The 6,958-nt window shown below is 26.2% G+C and overlaps 1 long non-coding RNA gene across 1 annotated transcript; it reads left to right on the forward strand.

Moving 5' to 3' along the window:
* The first annotated feature begins 718 nt into the window (after nucleotides 1-718).
* On the forward strand, nucleotides 719-3,249 carry LOC108557005. The gene is made up of 3 exons (XR_001890842.1): nucleotides 719-891; nucleotides 3,028-3,099; nucleotides 3,164-3,249. It is a non-coding gene; the product is annotated as an uncharacterized LOC108557005 (long non-coding RNA).
* The last annotated feature ends 3,709 nt before the right edge of the window (nucleotides 3,250-6,958 follow it).

Raw genomic sequence — 6,958 nt, forward strand, 5'->3', positions numbered from 1 at the left:
AAAAATTCAAGAATTTTTTAAAATACAAAATAAGCACTTAATTATATACACTTAAGATATACAAAAAATAACTTCGAATTCACTAATTCCTTCGTTTTGTTACTATAATTTATGTTTATTTTTTTATAAATATTTAAGTTACTGTATAATTCAAATTTCATGGTTTTACACTGATTTTATGATAATATACAGAAAACATTAAGTCATAAAATTATTTAATAAGGATAACAAAAATCTTTCATTTTGAAATTTTATCTTACTAGCTAATTAATTAAGATATTTCATATTTTCATCAAATTTATATTTAGAAAATATTCTTCGATCTTTGGAAGTTTCAAAATGAAATATGCATGTTAATTGATGAATATTATTGCATAATTGCTTTTATAGTAAAAAAAAAATATTTAAATATAAAAATTAAATTATAATTTTTCTATTAAGAATGTTGTATGATCTTTTTATTAAATATGCAGAATATTATACAATAGAAAATATTTCAATTTATTGTTGATTATTTAACCCCGTCTCGGTTTCACTCTTCCAATGCAGGAAGAGAATATTGATAATTAAGAGAATAATACACAAACTCCCACCAAATACGCATCAAATGTAATCAAATGTTCTTTCCAAGTGGCGTGGTGGTAAAATTTGCTTACGTCGTCTCTTAGATGGTATAAATATGGCTTGATTCAAGTCGGTAGTTCAGAATCAACCTCGAGCTTCCAGCAAGAAGTATTAACTTGCTGAGAACTGTAGCTCGAGGTTGAAACTCAAACAAAACAAAAAGCAAAAACTTCCAACAAACAACTAAGAAACATCATCGAAGATAGTTCACTTAATTTGAAGAAGATTCATCGTAAGAAAGATATTACAATCGGCATAATCAATACTGTAAGTACATTAATTTTAATTTATTTAGTTAATGACTAAACTAATCATAATTTGATAAATTACTTGTTTTTATTGATTTACTAGATTGATAAACGATTTAAATTAGTAAATTACAAAGATACACTTGTATGCGAGATACTTGTCAAGTATTGTGTAACTGCCTGAAACTTTTAATGATCTGCCTTTTTTGATATTTATTTTTTCAATTTTTGTTCATTAAGTTTTTTTTTTTGGCAAAGTTGTTTTAACAATAAGCTAAAGATTATTTTTTTATTACCAGAAACTCCTTAATCGCAGTTTTTATTTTAATTATATTCCAAATGTTTAATTAATACATATCTCGAATAGTGCGGCTTCGATCAGTGCGGATTTATAATCCGCTTTGAAAAATTTGATAAATTTTTATTGACAATTTAAAATTTATTGATTTTTCTCTCTCGATTAGTCCGGTGTGAAACAGTTTTTATTCTAATTATACTACAAATATTGAAATAATGCATATCTCGCATACTGCGGCTTCGATCAGTGCGGATTCACTATAATCCGCTTTGAAATTTTTTATTGACAAAATAAAAGTATATTCGATTGATTTAGTACACACAATTATTTTTGTATATAAAATGTATTGGTTTTTCTGTCCCGATTAGTCCGGTTTCAAACAGTTTTTATTCTAAATAAACTACAAATGTTTAATTAATGCATATCTCGCATAGTGCGGATTCACTATAGTCCGCATTGAAAATTTATAATTTTTTATTGAAAGAATATATTCGAATGAATTAGTACTAACAATTATTTTTGTATATAAAATTAATTGATTTTTCACTCTCGATTAGTCCGGTTTCAAACAGTTTTTATTCTAATTATACTACAAATATTGAAATAATGTATACCTCGCATAGTGCTGCTTCGATCAGTGCGGATTCACTATAGTCCGCATTGAAAATTTATAAATTTTTATTCACAAAATATATTTGAATAAATTAGTAGACACAATTATTTTAGTATATAAAATTGATCTGTTTTCCTGTCTCGATTAGTCCGGTTTCAAACAGTTTTTATTCTAATTAAACTCCAAATGTTTAATTAATGGATATCTCGTATAATGCGGCTTCGATCAGTCCGGATTCACTATAGTCCGCATTGAAAATTTATAAATTTTTATTGACAAAATATATTCGAATGAATTAGTAGACACAATTATTTTAGTATATAAAATTGATCTGTTTTTCTGTCTCGCTTAGTCCGGTTTCAAACAGTTTTTATTCTAATTAAGCTCCAAATGTTTAATTAATGGATATCTCGCATAATGCGGCTTCTATCAGTGTGGATTCACTATAGTCCGCATTGAAAATTTATAATTTTTTTATTGACAAAATATATTTGAATGAATTTATTGATTTTTCTCTTTCGATTAGTCCGGTTTCAAACAGTGTTTATTCTAATTATACTACAAATATTGAAATAATGCACATCTCACATAGTGCGGCTTCGATCAGTGTGGATATCTAATAAAAATTATCTAAATTTCATTTGAATTGAACGCCCACTTTAACTCTTACTATTATTATGCTGAAACACAAACGTCAATGTTAAAGCCCATTTACAAATAAATATTTGCTTGCTTATCTAAATTTTCGTTAATAATATTTATTTCGGTAATTTATTTATTTAGTGTATAACTTTTGTTATTCTTGACAAATGTTATTCTTATCAGTAATTGTTTTTAGTTTCATCCAAAAGTTAGTTTATTAAAGCAAACTATAACCGGACTATGCGAAGTATCTACTCATTCGCCATAATTCCAGGCTATTTAAAACCGTACTAATCGAGGAACTGAATAAAACAAATGTAAATCGGCAATCATCATTTTTATAGAAATAAAAATAGTGCTACAACTTTTTAAAATTTAATTTGTTTCGAAATTTTCAAACCGGACTATAATGAATCCTTATTGAAAAAAGCCGCATTCTGCGAATTATATTTCTAAATCCTTATTGTAACTTAATTAATATATTTTTAATAACTTTCCAATTTGTAATCTCACAATCAATTATTACGTAATTTATTAAAAATATAGAGATTTCAAAGTAAATGAAATTAACTTATAAATTATAATTTGATGAATATTTTCAGGCTATCAATGAAACTTAAGACATTCAATCATCACACAGAAGTTTCTAGACGTGAGCTATTCGAAACCAAAGGGTAAGTGAATCTTAGCAAGTAAACAAATAGTGTTAATGTATATTTATTTTTTGTATCATTGCAGATATTTATAAAACGATTTCATAACTTTTCTTCGGATCTGCGGACATAAATTGCTACGTAATTTTTAACGATAACAATGAACAAGTCCCAAAAGCCAGTCTAATAAAACATATAAGAAATTTGAAGCAATTGAATACACAGATAATCCTTTTATTGATTCTGTAAATTACTTTTGTCGTGTATAAATCACAACAAGCGTTATTAAATTATCTCTCATTTCTCATTTGAGTTAAGTCAAATCGATAGAAATTGCAACGATCTTCATTATTCATTAATTAGAAGACTACAATAAAAAAAACAACAAATAATTGCAATGTTTTGAACGATTATTATTAATGTTGTCTTTTCATTAAGTGTTTACACATTTAGTCTGTAAAAAACTTACATTTCCTGATTTAATTTGATTGTAATTTAAATTGTGATGTAACTTGTACCACTTTCTAAATTTGCAACAAATATCTTACTTTCTTTTGAGAATGTCCATGAAATCTTATTTTGAGTATGAATATTTTCCGTTGTCTTTTACATAAAAAATGCTATATTTTCATTCAGCATTGTCTTCGGGGTTATTTGTAATATTCAAACTCTATTGGATAACATGACGATTTTCATTTGTGGTAAATATTTTCATGAACAAAAATTTTGTAACTCTATTGGAATGTTTTTTTGTTCCATTTTTGTTCTAGCCTGAAATGTTTCAACTCAATTCGATCTCCTTTTTGTTTGACTCAAATAATTTTTAAATGTGTTGATTTTTTTTTGCTTTCTATTATAATTTCTTTTATAATTATTATTGATGTCAATCGTTTCATATACTAATTCTGATGTCGAATCATGATTACAAGATGACACATTAAGAATATGTCAAGATTTTTTGACAGTAGTTTTCGGACCACTTCGTATGTCCCAAAGTTTTATTATAACATAAGGTTTTTATTTTCAATATCATCTGGTCCGTCAATAAACATACAAACACTATAATGATAGTAAAAATATGTCTGATGTTGATGATAGTTTTCGATACAGGACATAACAAACGTTAATAACCTTCCAAGATATAGTTGCATTATCAACAGCAGTTTGTCATACTTTGATATACTAATTTCAATCTGTCACATTGTCATCTTAGTTGCATCATCACCTTGTCAAACGTAATGACTTTTCATTTTAATCTGTCATTTGGTCAATTTAAGATGTAGTTGCATTAAAATCATGACATGACTTTGTCAAAGTTTGACATAATGACATTAAATTTCAATCTGTCAAATTGCCAACTTAATACGTACTATCATCATCACATTATGTCTTTATCAAACTTTGACATAATGATATCTAGTAGCATTCTGTCATATTGGCAACTTAAGACATAATTGCATTATTACCATGACATTGTCAAACTTTGACATAACGATATTTAATTTCAATTCGTCATATTGTCACCTGAAAAAGGGACAAAAACAAAACAATATCAGAACTCAGCATAAAATCACATAGTTAAAAATGTATACATTTTACTTGAATTTTAGTATAGGGAATAAAATTTTTGGGAACAAAAACAAAAAAAAATCACATAAATACTTTAATAATTGTCAGAAAGATATAGCACCATCGAGACAATGCCGATTAACAATGGCATCAAATTTCAAATTGTCATAATCACAATTTAAGACATGGTTGCATCATTAACATGTCATCACCTTGTCAATATTTGGTATAATGACATATAATTTCAATCTGTCATATTGTCAATGTAAGACACACTTGCATCACCAAATGAAATTTTGATATAGTGACATCTAATTTCAATCTGTCGTATTGACAACTGAAGACTGAAGACACATACTCTATCAGAGTCATATGATTTTGTCAAAATTGTATTCTTTAATTTGTCATATTGCCAACTTAATACGTACTATCATCATCACGTTATATCTTTATCAAAGTTTGACATAATGACATCTAGTAGCATTCTGTCATATTGACAACTTAAGACATAATTGCATTATGACCATGACATTGTCAAACTTTGACATAACGACATTTAATTTCAATTCGTCATATTGTCAACTGAAATATTGTCAACTGAAATATTGTCAACATAAAATCACATATTTAAAAATTATACATTTTCATTGAATTTTTGTATAGGGAATACAATTTTTGGGAACAAAAACAAAAAAAATCACACACATATTTTTATGATTGTCTGAAAGATATGGTACCAGGAATTGAGAATAAAAATCGAGACAATGCCGATTAATAATGGCATCAAATTTCAATATGTCATAATCACAATTTAAGACACAGTTTCATCATTAACACGCCATCACCTTGTCAAACTTTGATATAATGACATCTAATTTCAATCTGTCATATTGACAACTGACACATACTCTATCATAATCATATACACATACTCTATCATAATCATATAAGTTTGTCAAAATTGTATACTTCAATTTGTTTCATTGCCAACTTTTACTTATGAAAAAATATAATAACCCATTATTATAACATTTTCCTGAAAGTTATGTTCAAATGGAGTACAATAGCTATGCTATAAGACAAATATACATGATTGTTTCTTTTTATATGTAGATTATGAAGACTACTTTAAAACTTTTAAAAAAATATTATGATAGATTTTTCTTTGCTTCCTTTGACAAATTAGTTCTTACAACATTTCAATCATGTGCAACTGCATCAGTTGAGTAAATTATATAAATTTGATCTTGAAATTTATAAATTTCAATGGAATTTTTGTCATTTCAAACATTTAATTTTTTTATTTGTTTCAAGATCAAGTTTCACGTATTCAAATTATTCTTTTTATCACTTTACACGTGGACTGTGCGATTATTGTTCTGCTGCGTATTTGTAAAATACTAATAATTTGTCAAGGTTTACTTTTTGTTATTTCCATATTTTTCATCTATCACACATCCTTATTATAGATGATTAAATAATTATTAATTAATCAACGATTAATTTCAATGTTTGTTCATGACAATCAATTTATTTACCTTCGAATTTTCACTTGGTTCGCTTAATCCTCCAACACACACAGTCACAATTCAATTGTAGTGTAATCTTCCATTGGAATTCTCGATTATCTCCAAATATTTATAACTTTTCAATATTATTTGCAACAGTTATTTGGATTTTGTTGGTTGCAATATATTGATTACGTCTCATGAAAACAAACAAAAATCTTTGAAATTTCTTTAATATTTCGATAATTTCAGAATACTTATTGAGTTTGCTTAATTGTAAAACAAGAAATAATCTAAACTGAATCAATTATTTCATATTTGCATATTTTTATTTTTGCAAAGCTCCTTTTGTTATATTTTTTAGGAGCATATTGGACAAATTTTCCATTGCTTTTAACCTTTGGAATTTCTTTTCAGTTTCAAACTGAATTCAATTAATTATTTTCTTCAGATTTTCAATTTCTCGCTTGTTCTTTATTCGTTAAGCTCATTTCTATCTTATTCTTATTAGATGGATGTCTGACAGATTTTCTGATTTTTCTTACGTAAATGGAAAATTTACTAGTATTTGATTCTATTGGTTGCAGTAAAATAATCCAGTTTCAACCTAAAGAGAATTTATTTTTTGAACAAATTGTAGCCAAAATATTTTACTGATCCGAATAATTAAAAAAAAAATAATTATTATTATTTGTTTTAATCATCAAATATTTTCCAATTCATGCATATATTTTTTATTACTTCTATAGGAGTTTTACGAAAACATTTTCAGTATTTTTATCCTCCTAAAATATATATATATA

The sequence above is a fragment of the Nicrophorus vespilloides genome, unplaced genomic scaffold (assembly GCF_001412225.1).
Source record: "Nicrophorus vespilloides isolate i.1.1-1 unplaced genomic scaffold, Nicve_v1.0, whole genome shotgun sequence".
NCBI classification, from domain to species: Eukaryota; Metazoa; Arthropoda; class Insecta; order Coleoptera; family Silphidae; genus Nicrophorus; species Nicrophorus vespilloides.